The 17,469-nt window shown below is 38.2% G+C and overlaps 1 protein-coding gene across 2 annotated transcripts in view; it reads right to left on the bottom strand.

The window, feature by feature from the left end:
* The window catches only part of ARHGAP15 (Rho GTPase activating protein 15), a 322,285-nt gene that overhangs the window by 60,119 nt on the left and 244,697 nt on the right, over positions 1-17,469 (bottom strand). The gene's annotated exons all lie outside the window — the stretch shown is intronic.

The following is a 17,469-nucleotide window of genomic DNA, read 5'->3' as shown; positions in this document are numbered from 1 at the left end:
GAGAAATGGAACAACTGGTTTTAATGAAACAATTACAAGACACTAATTATTATGTTAATGTTTGCCTACTATCATCAGCAACCGTTAACAGCCTTCTGCACCTAGAGGTTTGGTGCTGTGCATGTTTTTTTTTTTTTCCTTTTTTTTTTTCCTTTTTTTTTTTTTTGTAGGAAGAGAACATTTTCAATGGAATACCATCTGTAGGAATGCAGCTAACAAAAAAACAGGAGACACAAAGAGACAGTACCATTGACACAGTATGTCAGATACATTTATTCCCATAATGCATCAGTATGAAAATTAGCATCACAGCTCAACATGATTCAAAGCTATTTGGTTTTGAGGCCGAGGGGCTAAGAGTTGCCAACGATGGACGGCTCAAGGGACCGGCCTAAAGGCCTTGCTGAGCCAACAGGAGACATATGCTAAACATGGCAATAGAAAATGAGTTATTGCTTTACATGTGTTAGCCTTGCTATGTACAAGGGAATAATGGGGAACGCTTTTCTCCTTTTTTTTTTTTTTTTTTTTATAATTTTTTTTTCTTTTTTTTTGCCTGAATGTAATGTCAGCAAGGAATAGAGGACAGTGAGAGAAAGGATATTAATTCCTTCTTACCGCTTCAAAAATATTTTGTTTGGTTTTCATCTCTGGGAGGAAGATTTGCCCAGCAACAATATTAGACAGACCCCTGTTGGCCTACCTAGGCTATGCAAAGCTGTCAAAAATGATAACACACTAAAGACAAACCACAAGTGCCTCCAAAACTGTTTTGCAAACAAAAAAACAATGTTTTCTTTTGAAGCTTGACTGAGCTAAGGAATTTAAATATAAAAGAAACTAAATGCTAAAATAGAGTTTCTAATAAAAAATAAAACGAGATGGGGTGATTATTCTATTTTTCTTTGAGTTTGTTTTTGTGGGTTTTTTTCCTTTTTAATTCTAGGAGAGTGATACTGTTAGAACATAATAAACAGTGAGATCATAATCCATATAAAACTTGAGGAAAGAGCAAATCTTCATTAGTCCAAATTAAAATGACACAAAATGACACACACTTTCTCCAAGTTCTGTTTGTCCAAAAATGGAGTTTTCCTTTTTTTTTTCTCCATGTGCTATGATTTTCTCTTTTAGAAAATTTCAGTCTGAATGCAAATCGGGGGCCAACCATGAAAACTGCTGAACAAATTTAATTTGAAGCAACATGGTCCTGAAATGTTTTACTAAATGTCACTGAAATTTCATGTGTAGCAATTCAGCAGGCTTCAAGAGCAGCCTCTTTGCTGAACTGTTGCTAAACAAAATGGTAAAATCATTGGAGACACATGGACACCCACAACACTGGATCCCCGTACTGTAACGGTTTGCTCTACTTTTTTGGGCAGAAAATCTTATTCAAAATGGAGTCGCCTTTCAACTTTTATTTAATAAATGTTATTAAATGCTTTCAAAATTTCTGGATCTGGGAGATGTATACAAATAGAGAGTAGATCCAGTTCCTTAGCTTGGAGTAATGTGAGACAAAGCTGGAACAAAGGCAGACTTGTGCATTTCATTTAGATGTCTTGCTTGCTTCTTTGGTTTCAAGCTTCTTTTTTTTTTTTTTTTTTCCCCTTTCTTTCTTTTTTTCCCATTCAATTACCTCAATCATAAAAGTAATGATTTGATCTCAAATGAGTTACCAGAGGGGATCTTCTTTAGACTCTGAGATCATATTTGATTGATCGTATTTCAACAATTAGCCTTTTATTTTGCCACACACTATTGAACTAGATCGACAGCATCTTAGCAGGCCAGCTTTAAACAGTCAACTGTTAACAATAGCATCAAAAAGAGAGACCTGATGGGGTTTACTGTCACTTTAAAGAACAGGGTGGGTTTTCACATTGTTGAAATCTGTCAGATATTTTGAAATGTCCCTCTCACTATGGTGCCACACCCCCTGCGTGCCCTTATAATAAAATTGGTTTTACTCCTGATTAAATCATTTTCTCCCTACCCACTACCATACTTCTCATAATGGACCTGTGTGCTCTACAGCTGGTGTTCTTCCCATGGTACCAATTCTTACTTTATCTTTTAAGCACTTTGCTGCTAAGATCTCATGCAGAGTGCTTATGTTTTGTTAAGAGCTTCATTCTTGGAGAAATAGCTTAACACATGTTCTAAAAATGTTGTACAACTTATTGCTTAAAACACATTTAGAAAATGTATAAGTACTGTAGCTTTGGCACAGAACTTTAAGTAGAAACCTTAAAAAAAAAAAAAAAAAGAAACACAACTTGTTTTTGCCATGCATTTGTCTTAAATGTCTAAAGTGGAATGCTTGACTTCTAAGGCTTTATAGAGACTTATCTTACCAGATTTTTGCACCATTTCCAGCTCTTCAAGGAAACGTGTTAGGAATGTATCATCGTGAAAGCAAAGGGTGTCAATTTTCCCTCTAGCAATAAGAGAGTTTTTAAAAATGTTTGCTAGAAGGAACAAATGCCAAGTCAAAAAAAAAAAAAAAAAAAAGGGAAAAAAAAAAAAAAAAGGAAAAGAAAATAGAAGTCCATTCAGTGTAAGACTCTCCTTTGGTTCCCACTGGTTGGAATCTCTCACATGCCGTGGCAAAAGGGCCATAAACAAATGCACACAGACACACACACACACACACACACAGACACAAACACATTTCAGGCTGGGTTTAAGGGGAGGACCTGGCTTTTTGGCTTTACTCAGACATATTTCTTATTGGGGTGTTTTGCTTACATAAAGATTAAGTCCCAAATCTGGTATTTAAGCTTGACAGTCAAGGACTGCTTTCAGTCAGGAGATACTGTATCTGGGAAGATGCTCAAAATCTCACAGTCCTAAAAATTTGCTTTAACTTGTCAGTAGTATTTGATTAGTTCAACCATCACTGCCAGTTGATATCATATATCTTAGATACAGACACAAATATGCCCAGAAAATCCCATAAAATTTATGCTAATACTCAGGCTGAAAATATAAAGACCACATTAAGGGGAAAAAAAATAGTGTGGGCACTTGTCAAGGTTATTTGTTTAAAAAAATCGATACACAATACATTTGTGAAGGGAACGTGTGCTTTACTGTGTTATTATTCAGCCTTTTCAACAATTCACATTTTTAATGGCACTTCCAATATCTGCAGTAGAACCAAACAGGAGATCAGCTTTGGTTTAAGGGTGCCATTCTGAGGTTCAGAAGGGAAGGTAATCTATGGAAAGATCAGCTAAAGACAGGGGAAGAAAAATAAAAATATGAAAATCAACCAAAGCTGTAGAGAGAGCTGAGTTTTGAAAGAAAATGGATGTGGTTCCTCTAACCACACGCCCTGCCTGGTATGTAGGCTAATCTCTAGGAGCAAAATGCAGTCATTTGAGAGCCCTGCTCCTTCACTTGTCTTTTCAGATAATTCATAGCTTGTATTTTCCCAGCTCTAAGCTGTCTGTTGCCCATGCTGCCATCACGTGCCACAGCACCACCTTAAAAAGTTTTTGCCCCCTTTGAGCATTCCACATTCCTGCAGTTCATGAATGACCCCAAATCATCACGTGGGAAACAAGTCCTGCAAACCCAGCTGGCAACGCCTGGTCTGCTGTGGAGGTTCTGCCCTCAAAAAACTTCCTAAAGCCTTTGGTGAGATGGGTCTTTTTTGGGTCTCATACTGGGATTTGTATCTGAACCCATTTGCTGGGGTTGCTGCCTTTTCCATCATTTCCCTGCTGGTGGCTGCACACAGCAGCACTGGGTTGAAAATTTGGGTATGTCAACCCCCAGCTCCAGTGTGGGAAACCTCAGAGCACTGGGTTTTTATCCCAGTGACCAGTGGATAAGCTGAGGGAGATCTCTCCTGGAGAAAGTCCTCCATGGAACTGTTAAATAATCCTTACAATCTCCCTCACAACAAAATCATTGCGGAAGAGCTGGGTGTGCACAAAGAATTCCCAGTTGGCTTAAATCCTGGGAAATTTTTTGGACTCACTCATCCCAATAAGCATTTTACTACTGAGAGATCCAAAACAGAGTCTTGTGGTCAAAAGAGGAAAAGAAAATTCCTCATCCAGACACTAGGAAAAGACCTACTGACCAGTGTTGTTATGCTTTTTTTCCAACTTGAAGAAACTTGCATGAAATTTGAAGATGCCTCTTTTTCCTCTTTTTTTTTTTTTTAATAATTATATTAATCAAAAATATTTTTCAGATCATTCATGGTCTTCAATAGGAAAAAGGGAAAGAACAGACTCAAGCAGAAGTTCTCCACATGCACCAGCACAGTTCCTCATCACAAAATCCCTTTGTGGGGGCTGTTCTCGTGACTGACAGCACAACCAGTTTGTACACTGAAAAGTGTGTGTGTTCCATGGCTGTACCTGCATTTTCCAAGCCACAGCCTTTCTGATCTTCAGTGCACAGACACAGCAGCATTCCTGGGGCAAACTGATTCTTTCATAACACTCAATTTAGAGCAGCAATTGAGCACAGAGACATCCAGACATTGCAGCAATGGGATGCTGTGAGGTGGTGAAGGCTGTTTCTCATTCTATGACAAGGAGCTCCATCCCTTGGTGGAACAGCACAAAATACTGAGGTAAATCCTGCCCAGTATATAGACTGACCATTGCAGCCTATAAACACCCTCCAAAGTGCATAAACTCCCTGGAATTTCTATGAAATAGCACAACAAAAGCTTCAACTCCTGTGAAGCAATAATTTCCTTATCCAGGTGGATTTTTGTGGCTCTTCCTCTCTCCCTTGCTAGGTTTGGGAGATCCATTGTCCTGCCTGAGCTCAATGCATGGCCCTTCACCTCCAAGAGTGTTTAAACAAATCAAGGAAAATGTCAGCTAAGCAAATCATTACATTTTGTCTGCAATGGATTTCTAAACAGCCTTGTCTGAATCCATCTAATGCTAGAACTGATGCATTGTCAAGGATATAGTCAGCAGAAGAAAGCTTGTGTGAATTTCTCCTCCTCTGCTGGAGGAACCTGGCATGCCCTTTCAACAGAAAATTTAAGCTGTGATGTTACAGTGCCTGTAAATGTGTTTATTATTGGAGAGCCCATTTCCATGAAGTCCAAGCACAAATTACTGAACAACTTTAGCTAAAAGGGAGAACATCTCTATGTGCACCCAGAGTGCTGCTGACTCCAGTCCCCCAAAACTACAGTTCTCTGAGCTGGGGGCATGCTGGAACAACCAACTTAAACCTAAGCTTGTGCCAGGAAAGAAAAGGTTTCTGTACTTGGGCAGACTGGGTCATATTCCTCCTCATATAATTCCATGAGGTCCAAAAAGTAAGAGAGGGATGAACTGTCTCATTGTCTCTGTGAAATAGATCCAGTGCACTCGAGGGGTTCAGGGGTGGTACATGATGAAAACACGCAGAGGAGTTCAAAGGTTTGGAAATGTGCTTGGCCAGTGATGCCACAGCACTGGGGAAATTTCTACACCATCAGTTGCTGTTTAGAACTGAAAGCATAAAAATATGCAGTGGTACTGAAAGGACAATACTTTTAGCAGCCAGAAACAGGTATCATCACCAAGATACTCATATGTTATTCACTGCCAAAACCTGCTAAAAGCTGCAGTGATAGATATTAGTTTTGAGTTAACATATTCTATCATTGTGATCTGAAGCAATAATTACAGTGATGGGATTATAATTACGAGTACTTTTAAAATTCATTAAATTAAGCTGAATCAACTATTCCGTATGGGAAAAGGAATGATTTTAAAGGAGAGAATATTTCCCCTCAAAATGCAGCTGAAAGCTCCCTAAGAATAAACAGACCACCTGTTTACAGATCAACATACTTCTGCCAGACTCTCTTGGAGGTGACTTGTAAACAAGGAGTAGGAGCAGGCAGACACAGCCCGAGCATGGAGACCTGCAGGGCCTGATCACTCCTTTTGGGGCCAGAGAAATAGGCAGGTACTGCCCAGAGTTTTAAAAAAGGGACAAGAAAAGAGCACAGAGGAATTCCCCCCCAGCTCTTACCCTCCCACGGAGCACCAAGGCTGCCCAGACACCAGGAATGGGCTTGGCAGAATTTCTGCAACTCACAGAAATTAAATGTCTGTGCTGAGGGGAAATTACATTTGTCTTACAGTGCTGAGATTCTGTCCTCCATCTAATTTTCTCTACTTACTTATTGCAAAGTAACTTCAGCTTCTTCCTCACAGTTAAAGCACACTTCATTTTCTTTTTTCTGTTTATTCTTCCCTCTTTATTTTGAATGGGACTAATGACTACAGAACAAAAATACCAAATACTTGGCTAGACCAGTAACTTATTCTTCAGGATATATTTTGCTGTTCAAAGGGAAAAGTCCATTCTGAATTCTGCTTTTGACCTGATTGATCTTCCTCTCTTTGCTGTGTATTGTATATACATACATTAATCAAGGTAAATATCTGCCTTCCAACTAAAATCTGTTATTAACATTTTTTTTTTATTGTGTAATTGCTCTCCAGTAAGCTTCGCTGCAATCTAATTTTAGGGGGTTTATCTTTTTTTTCTTCCCCATTTACAGTCAGATCTTTTATCAGAATTATGTGTATCAGCATCTGCAAATCTACATTTTAAATAAATTGAAGGCTCTCAAGATCTAATACAGAGAGGAATTGGACAATGACTCTCTGTCCCATTTTCATACTTCAAAAATATGTTCATATTCATATCCTTTTAATTGTGCTACTAACTCAGAGTGCTTTAGGATTCTGTCATATAGCTGTTCTGTTCTTCTCCTTCTTGCTGTTTCTAACACTGCTTCTATTTCCATTCTTGTCAAAAGCCTTTTCATAGTCCAAAAATCTGTACACAATGTTTTGTAATATTTGGCAGACTTATCTGAAACCTAATTCACTGCCTTCTTGTGATTCATGGGTCATAAATTATTTCATATGTAATGTACCCCAAAGGGTAAAAAAATTCTTTGTATTAAATTTCAACAAGATATTTAAGGGAGAGGAAAAAAAAAAAGAAAAAAAAAGGAAAAGAGTATTTTTGAGAGATTCTGCAAAGATCTGACCTCAATATATTGTCTAGTGTGTTGTCTTCCACAAATGGCATCTCAGTATCCTTTAGTAAATATGAGATTTCAACATGCTACAAGCAAAAACACTGCTGTAGTGTGGGCTTGCTATGGACTACTTTAAAGGAAAAGAGAAATACAAAATATGAAGCAGTGGATCAGACGAGTGATGCATTAAATCAGTCCTGTCTCCAGTGATTGTTAAACTGAAAGGGTCTGCATGAAAACAATTCAAAAAACAAGAATACCACCCAATCCTGACTTGTTGCATGCAGCCAAATATATTATTGTGACTGACCCCAGTAACAATGAGCTTGTGCCTCAGTGAGCCAGTTTCAATAATCAAAGGAAATAATTAACAAAACAATAAAGATCATTATAACTTCCTTTATGTAAATAACTTCCAAATGTAAATCGATCAAAGCTCGAGCTAAAATTAAGCAATTCCCCTAGTCCTCTTACAATACTAGAAAGAAACAAACGTATGTGGTTTGTTTGCAGCTATAAGGATTATCAAAGAAATATTAGTTTGTTGTTTTATTAGAAAAATAGAAATCTAAGCAATTCTCAAAGTGCTATTCACATTCCTCATATCTGTAACCCCATTTATTTTGATGGGACTATTTCCAAGGTTACAGGTTACCTGTACATGTAAATCTCTGTTCTCACACCTTGTTTTTTTAGGATGTCCAGAGAACAAACTTTACATTTTTATTTTTTAATGAGTGGGCTCTTTGAAGCAGAACATCTGAAAGAAGTATTCTCACATGAAATCAGGTGCACACAAGCCCTGTAGATGTCAAGGACAAAACATTTTATTTTGTACAGAATTTATCTTTTGGTTCACTGAAGTCAAAACACTTCTGTTCATCAGAACTTTCATAAAGGACTGTTTCATAATATGAATCCATTTGGATTATCTGACCAAAGATAAGACTTCAATGGACTTACTATATCATTCACCACTGTACCAGTGCCACAAAAGGGAATTACAATTAATTGGATTATGTTGGTCTCCACCCGCTGATTGTAGAAGAGAAAGTCTGAAACTGTAACTATTTCAAACGGACCATATCTCTCATCAACCATGGGATTTGGACTTTAATTTACCAATAAAGCTTAATTTCTTCTCTATATTCTCTTCTGGTTAGGAAGAGGTCATTTAAACACTTTATTCAAGTTATTCAAAAAGAAAGGACACTTTTGTTAAATACTTTCAAACTAGCACTTTAATACTTGCACCTTGCCTTTAGGAATTACTTATTTTATTTTCTTATTTCTAAGAGCAATAAAGTGAGTTGCCTTGAAAAACCCAAGACAAAGATCCAGAATTTAGATAATAAGGTAATAAGAATAATTCAGGCTTCACATCCCCTGGTTCAATTAATGAAAATTTGGCTGAGATTGTTACCTAACACAACAATTTGTTATCACTTCTATAGTGAACAGAGAATATCACTTCACTTCATGGACAGACATGAAGTAGTCAGAGTTTTCCATAGCAAAGCATCATTGTCATCATGTTTGTCTGTATGGGAAGTTACAGCAGGAAAGGCAAAGATACAAGTATAAATTCGATAAAATTTGATATAAATTTAAATTATAATTTCTATTACCTTGGAAATAGTTATGTTTTACAATACAGGTAACTTCAATTACGTTAATTAATGTGACTTGCATGCTAAAACCCAACAAAAATATCATTCTTATTTTGAATGTCCATGGTATGTACATATATCTATACATGGATGGATGGACATATCGAAATTTGCTAATATATTATATTTTTGCTGATGGCTCTGCCTCAAAGTCATTAGCATTTTTCTTCACTACCCTTACTGGAAGGTTATTTCAGTGCCTAATTCCTTCAAGTTGCCAGAATACATTATTCAACTTTATATACTTTAAAAATAATTATTAATATCAGTAATGCTCGCTTTGATTTTTTTTTAAATTTTATTTTTTGTCAAACTTTCGCATTCGGTTTAAGGAATAAAAAGTCCTCAGTCAACTTACTTCAAAACCATGTTGCTTAATTCACATTTGCATTACTTTTTGCTAATATCTGAAGCTCTAATTCCGTTCCCTGGATATTAGCTGGGACTAGCTATGCTGTTAAAGATAGGAATGCTTCTAAGTGCTTACTGAATCAGGGCATATGAGATGATAATTGTATGTGTTTTAAAACAAAACTTTAAACAGGAGGGGATTATATAAGTTGCTAAAACAAATATATCTTCAAGTGCACTGAAGGACTTTCAAATTTTAACGAAATACCCTTTGATAATAATAGTGCTAAAAATAACATGAATTTTCAAATATTTTTATGTGTTTTGAGAATCACGTGTTACCCTGAATATGGAAGATTCTCTGTAAGTGCACTTTTTTTCATAAAACTCATCAGCCTCAGGGTTCCATCCACTCTGAAATCATAGCAGTGGATCCTGTCCTGATCCAGGCGTGGGTAATCCTGCTCATTCCAACTTCTGCACAGAGCTGGCTTACAAACATTAACATTTTTATGGCAGCAGAAATGACTTTCATTGGAGGAATAGGATACCTTTGTGGCTGTGGAAGCCCAAAGTGTCTGGTCAAACCTGTGTTCATGAAATCCATGGAATCCCATGACTGGTGGGATACAGAGCTGCGCACGCAGCAACATTTGAGACCTTGCCCAGGTCATTTTGACCAAAAGGTTGGAATTTTGGGGCCAGTGCGGGCTTAAAACGATATCTTTACCCACTCTGCCACGTGCAATTCCACGTGCCATTCCATACCTTCTCCCACTGAGCCTCAGGAGATGCGTGAACACCCCGGGGCACACGTAAACACTGCTGGCAGTGCCCGTGCTTCCTCCTTGGCAGGGAAGGGGTGCGATGAAATTCGGGTGACTCACGTCACGATGTTTTCCATTTCCCACACAGCCTCACAGCCTCACGTGTAAGGGGGAGACAGTGGCGTCTCCTGCATCTACCAGATCCTTGTTCACCTCACACCTTTCCCCTCCACCTCACGTGCACATCTGCATTTCTCATTTTCATTTCCTCTGTGGTAGAACCCAGAGCAGATTTGCCATGTTGCCCATTGACTTGTGCCTCCTTTTCTCTTTACCAGGGTTTATCTGGATGTGTGTCCTAATTGCAATGCTTCCAATTCCTCTCCTTCCACCTCAGCTTACAGGCATATATTACAGGAGGGGAAGGGTGTGCTTCAGAACAATTTTAGAACTTTATAGTACATGGATTTTTCCTGTTCTACAAATTAGTCTTGTGAATGGACTTGTAATAACAAGAGGATTTCAACATAAAATAAGAGATTTTCATGTCTTTGGTTTCTTGAGATGCATTCAGGTCCCTCCCGTGAGAAATATATTAAAATATTGATTAGATTAGAGCAACATTTCAAATAAATGGAGATTTATACTTCCTTTTGGAGACAGAATCTTATAAAAAAAGTTTCAAGGCATCACACAACAAAGCAGTTGACAAGAAAGATAGCATCTGCTTTCCTGGCTATTCAAGCTGAAGTTTTTCACTCTAAATGCAGGCAATGTTTCCAAAGTTAACATAATTAACTCACGACAATCCTGAAACATCATAATATAAGATACAGATGGAAATTCAAAGCTTTAAAAATGTCATATAGCTGCAAGAGGATTACCATTTTTAACAGCGTGAATCTGAATAATAATTAAAACAGGTGGTTTTATTTCAAACACTTTTGACCACTGTGGCATTACTGGGCGGGTTATTTATGTATTAATCTATTAGGAAGCAGATATTGCTCAAAAAATGATGATATGTGCTAATGATGAATTTAAGAGATAAAGGAATGACACTCTCTCCTGCTTTCTGAAACAATGAAAGACCAATAGTTCAATTAGTTAGTAATTTCCATGTGACTATTTGACAGATTCTACTAATTGTTAAGCTCCCACTAACTATTGCTTTACATAATTAATTATATTCAAACGTGAACAACAAAGACATGTGGGCCAGTTGCCCTTTTGACAATGTTTTTCGCAAACTGATTTGCTTACCAAAAATATTTTTAGAAAGAAAAGATACTAATCTGAAGTGGAAATACACATCAAAAAAATGTTGAAACAGCTCTGCATTTTACCATGGTTATGAGAAAAAAATTTGGATTGTTTAACATATCATTTATGCTGCATGCATAATAGCTGAAGTCTTCTAGCAGAGATCTTTCATATTAATTTAGCATTGCATAAAATTCATAGTAACAGGTCCAAGGGTCAAGCATCATTCATCATTAGTTGAAGTGACATTTGCAACCCTTCATATAGCAGCTGCTTGAAAGGGGAAAAAAGGTATTCTTTGGGAGAATGGGGGGTAGCACACAATCCCCGCTCTATCCGCGGAAGGGAAAACAAGGTGCCACTATGTCAGCGTGGTAATGTGCTTAAATTTGGTGATGTCATTCTTCCCTAACCCCCACGAGTCACAAGGCACAAGGCAGCTGCATTCCTGAACTTCGGAGTTCGGGTGGAGATAAGTAATAACTAGATGTAAATGAATTACATTACTGTGGTTGTGAACATAGCTCTGTGCATCTAAATTATGATTTATATCAGGATCCTATCTTGTTTTTGAGGGTTTTCTACTTGTTAACAAGGCAGCCCTTGTTCTCATGGCATCCTCCAGGCATAATAGTTTCTGGGAAGCCAAATAAGATCACTTTTGAAACTGCAAGACAGCATTCCAAGACTTTGCAGCAGAACACATTGGCCAAATTAGGACTTCTGAAGACTGTTAACTAACAAATAAAATCTTCTTTTTTTTTTTTTCTTTCTTTGTGGCATGTCTTCACTACTATAAGACATTAAGATCAGAACCGAAAATGTGAGCAATTAAAATGAAAATGTAATCATCTGCAAGAAAAGATAAATTTGTATTAAATGGCTAATACTTCACAGTCCTTTTGATATTACAAGTACTTTTTAAGAAAATATATATTTTATATCACAGTAATTTTTATTATGTGAAACATGTGATCTCTTTGGAATTATGCACATTTATAAACCACAGCCATTAAAACAGCATGCAACACAAAGTAGTTTGATTTTGGAGCTTTGCTAATATTTGGTGATTTTCCTCAACTTTATACCTGAAATATATTTAATTTATTCATGTCACTAATTATCCACTAGTGTTTAAAGCACTGGGATGACTACCAATCCAGACTACTGCTTCTTCCTTAACAAGTTTAATGATTTTTACAAGGGAAACCAATGTTTTTTAAAGAGTCACTTAGAAGTACATGAAAAATGTTCAAGGACATTGCTTATTACACACTGCAATTCTATGAGCTGCTATAAATTAAACTCCCAGTCAAAACACTTCTACCAGTGAGAATTAACTTTTCTGTACTCTCCACAAGCATTATGGAGGAGAGGGTGCACTGGTCTGGAGTCAAAATAAGGTGCAAAATAAAGACTGAATGATATCAGCACTGGCCCTGCACATTTCACAGCTGCTGTGAGCCTCAGACAGAGCCCCAAAATGGTTTGCAGACCAGGTTGCTCATATAATATGTTATTTAAAATATAAGGTGGTGAAAAACACATCCCCAAAGCAGACCAAAAAGCATTTTCACGTAGCAGCACCACTGCCACCAGTCCATTACTCCCATGTCCTCTCCCTGTCCCCTGGGTTTAATCACCGTGCAGCCATTAAACACGTATGTAAAGATGTTATAGATACCAGCCAGGCAGAATGGCTGTAAAAGGAATAGAACAGCAGAGGCAAGATGACTGGCAGATAGGGTTGCCACATCCCCCTTAAAGAGACTGCTCCTTTTCCACACCTTATGTCTCTTGTACCATAAAAATATGCATAGATGTATGTGGGAGCATCATAGCAGATTTCTTGGGATGCGTGCCATGCATCTGAGCTCCGAAGCTGGCTCAACGTTGTCACCATTAAGTCTCAGTGTACACAGCAACACTTCAATCTAATTTCAATTAGGGAAAAGTTACACAGAAACTTCTTTGAGAGTACACATGACCCTACACATAAATACCAATTAAATTCAGTATCATCAATGTCTTTGCAGCGAACATTGATATCACCAGCGAGAGGAAGGAATTTAAAATGAGGCAAGGCTTGATGACATTACCTCCATCTACAAGCTCTGCCTGTGTTAACTAGTACGTCAACGATTAGTAAAACAGTGGGATTCATCTGCGAAGAAATGGGGTGAAAAGTAGAAATTACATGAAATTTTCATTGCAGGCAGTTTTTATGAGACATAAGGTAGAATATTGCATTGCTATGCAACAAAATGCTACCTGGTAAATGAGTAAAAGCTTAATCTGCTGAGAAGTTACAGACACCAGCAGTGTTGGCAGTTGCAGCTGAGATAGCAGGAGAACTAACTAAACTAAACTAAACACTAAAACTGCTTCTCATACCAAGGATATGCAATCTCAAACCAGTTGTTTACATGTTTATCTAGCCCTCTGTCCTGAACACTGACAAATGTGTAGGAAAAGGGACTTCCAGTGTCATTAAGATCAGTGTGGTTGTGCCTGTTTATATGTGGGTACTCAGGATACACAGGCACTGCATTTAGATTTGAGCCGTTTCCTTTTGTTTGCCATTCTTTTATTTAGAAACAATGGGACAAAAAGTGTGGCAAGTTAGGGCTTTACTTCTTGGCAACCACTTTTCCATTCCAAATCTAGGAGACTTCCCTAACATGCAGATGACTTGAGGGAGATAAAAATGTGCCCTTTAAGCCCTTTCCCCAAAGACACCACCTCTCAAACCTGCAAGACCAGGAGGAAAAGTCATCCTGAAAGTATTAAGGCTCCTTACACACCATCACTCTTTGGTGACTGGGGAGATTTTACAGTCTTTCAAATCTTCTTTCAATCACAGGATGCCTTAAATGGACAGAAGGTCTTAAAATGTGCTCTCCATCTCCCCAGTTGAGAAAGATACATTGAAGGGGGAGGGAGGGGGATTCAGGCCACAACACAAAAAGCATTAATGCAAAGAACAGTGGGGTCTCTCCCTAATTTGACTTTCTCTACAGGTGGTCTGCAGCTGCATCCAAACAGGTTACACTACCGCCTTCCCATGGGCATGACAACAAAGTAGGATCTGTATTCACAAGAATACATTTTCTGGCATGGGCTGATTCAGGTCTAAAAATAAGAAAAAAGCATTTTTCAGTATAGCCTGAGGTAACTCTCCGCGCCAGCAGAAGACAGTAGCACTCTTGTTTCACTGGCTGTGCGTGATGATAAAGAATATCAGAAACCTACTTCATGTGACTCACTGATGCCCACAGCCAGATTCCAATTGATTCATTTTATTTGTATTAGTTTGTTCTCCATCGACCACACAACAGGCTAGACCAAATCAATAAGCAATATTCTGTTTTCTATTGACTTGGGGAGTAATTCGCACCGGGCCCTGCGACTGCTGTATCTGATTTTATAGTTCTGTATATCATCATGGGCTCAGAGGCCGCTGGGAGTAGGCAGAAATGGGAAAAAACTGCAAAGGCAAGGTGAGATATTGGCTTTTAAACGATTGGACCAGCCAGAGAAGAGGTCTGTGCTGTGGGTACAGAGGGTATTTCACCTTGTGCCTAAGGAGTTCTGAAGTGCAGATGTGCCTTTGACAGTGTGCAGAAATGGTTAGGGATGAGATGAAGATATAACTTTTGTGCCACATGTCCAGCCCTAGGACAAGGCTGCGAGGTGGTGCCAGCAGCAGCTACCCTGGTTGGGTTTGCAGAGCTGTGACCCATCAGTTTGCACCACCAAAATCCCAGCTGCCAACACCAGCGCAAGCAGTGGAACCCGTGTTAAGTGTGAAATGGCCCTGGTAGGGCTTTCTTAAATAGATAGTTCCTGTCTGCTTACATGGATTCCTGTATAATTCAGATAAAACACACCATCCCAGAAGTTTTTAACCCTGGGATTTTTCCCCTGTTTATTTTTTTTTTTTATTAATTCCCTAACTTGTTCACCATATTCTGGTAGACATATCTGCTCACAAGAAGCCTCCAAATAACATCCTCCATCTTTGCATGCCTCAGTTTTTATTTTATATTTTTTTAAGGCTTCCTCTTCTTGCAAGTAGTGGATAAGTGGAAATAAAAGATCTTTTTCCCAAAACTGTCCCACATCACTTCTTCCCCACGATCTTGCTGATATACTCAGTAGAAGATCAGGACAGCTCATTACCACCACACAGACAGAGACAACTGACTGTATTGTAATATCTTTCTTTCCCTAAAAACTTTCCTTCTGCCCCAGGTCTCTTATTCCTTGAGCTGCTGTACCAAAGTAGAGAGCTGGCTTTTCAGTGTCTCCCATAATCTTGGCTTTTCTACATGAGACAGAAAAAGCAGGCTGGGTTCTGGGGTGTGTGTGTGTGTAAGGGGTGGCAGAATACGGCCCAGTGTGTTCTTCCTATCAAATACACTTGACAAACTTTAATGAAAAGTCTTCTCTACTTCCTACTAACAGATGTTTCCAATTTTTTCTCTCTCAGCACTTTAAACCACCATCTTTAGTTTTCATGTCTAAGAGACATTATTATAGGATACATCATAATGATATACTGTACATTCATATACAGTATCCCATACAATGACTAGTTGATTTATAATTCAGATCCAATAAAGGGAAAAATTGATTTAACTGATGACTAGTGAAATACTAAATGCATTACAATGTTTGAAAAGAACATCCTTTTCTTGCAATGCAAGTGACATAATAAAATTAAATATGGATATAAGATAATGCCCATTATTATTAGGCAAGTGGAATCAAAGAGAAGAAAAGGAAGAAAAGCAATCTCTAGGGATCAAGGAATGCCTAAACTTCTTCTTCAAATGTACAAAAGCATGAAGACAAATGGAAAGATTTCAGAAATAAAGTAAATTCAAATAATCTTGAATTACAGTATAAAGTTGGTTTTCCTTTTACTGGTCTTTGTCCATCGGGATTTGCAGCAGCGCTGTCACATTTGGGTATCATACTGGGGGTAAATGTGAATTCCAGGGATCATTAACCTTTAGGTTTCTAAGCTCTGGGACAAATGTTTTCTCCCCTAAACCTGTGTAGCAGCACAAAGCCACGATTTATCCCCACATCCAAGGAACTCGCCTCTGTCCAACATCTCACCCCTTCACCCTGCAGAGCCCCGATCAAGGCTCATCCCCATTTCTCACCCCATCCCAGAATACTCACACAATCAACATCGAGGCAATGCAGCCACTAATTTCCAGGTCTCATTCCAGAAGCTTTACGACTGCTCCCCTTTTCCCTGTGCAGCTGTGTGGGAAGGAAGCCTGGCCAGGGGTGGTGGGGAGAGCATCGGCAAGTAGGGAGCACAAAACCCCGGTACCAGCGAGCTGCCCCAGCCTTTGGAAGAACACCTCAACATATTGAACATTTCCAGGTCAGAAATTGTGGCCAGGCACCCCAGAAGTAGTTGGGATTTTAACTTTCTTTAAGCATCTGCTGGAAGTCAGTCACTCCAGCATTTGCACATATCTTTGTTCTTCCAGATGGGTAAATTGCTTCTAATACAAAATAACTCCGAAAGCGGCTGTGATTGCTCATACAGACTTAGATTGATGGTCAATTTTTTATAATCCTAGTGCAGTAGTTTTTTCCCTGTAGGAATATGTGCATTTTGCTTCTGGAGAAGCAGTGGCAGGCAGTAATCGCTGCTGGAGCTAATGGAGTTTATTTTATTGAAAGAATCACACAGTCGTTATAACCAAAATAACACCCAAGTACTGGCACTAAGCTACACCTCATTTCACTGTTGCATCAGAACATGCATTTTTTAAAAGACTTTAGCAATTTCAGATATCTCACAGAAAAGTTATTGTATCTAAAAACCTTTCTGGGGTTTTAACCTATATTATGGAATTCAACAAAACAGTATTAACCAGCCCAGAGAAATGCACCAGCAGAATCTGGGGGTCAGCTAATTTGTGCTTAAACACCTCCATTTGCATGTGCAAAAGTGGATAATTATGCTCCTAGTTGCCCATTCATGTGTACAGATGGGTGCACCCACACATTTTTGTGGGATAATTTTTGGAAGCCTATAGAAAATATGGTCTTTAAAGATTTTAATAAGGTTGGCAAAACATACTTTTTTCTGCATAAAATTATGTAGTTCCCAAGTCTAAAATTACTTTGATTTAAAAATGAAAATTGGCAAGGGATTAATCCATAGTATGGTCTAATTACTTTTTTCTTAAAAATTAAACGGTCAAGATCTTAACTCAGAATAGTGGTTACTGTTCGTGAACTGAAACTAAGAAACAGGACTGAATAAGGGATTCTATTAGGTGTCTAAATATGTATTTAGCTAATAGAATCCTCTTACCTTTGGCTGAATAACAGGTATAATAATTCTGAA

This window comes from Cyanistes caeruleus, chromosome 7 (assembly GCF_971803275.1).
Source record: "Cyanistes caeruleus chromosome 7, bCyaCae1.hap1.1, whole genome shotgun sequence".
NCBI classification, from domain to species: Eukaryota; Metazoa; Chordata; class Aves; order Passeriformes; family Paridae; genus Cyanistes; species Cyanistes caeruleus.
The sequence above is the reverse complement of the archived record's forward strand: the minus strand, read 5'-3'. Positions and strand labels throughout refer to the sequence as shown.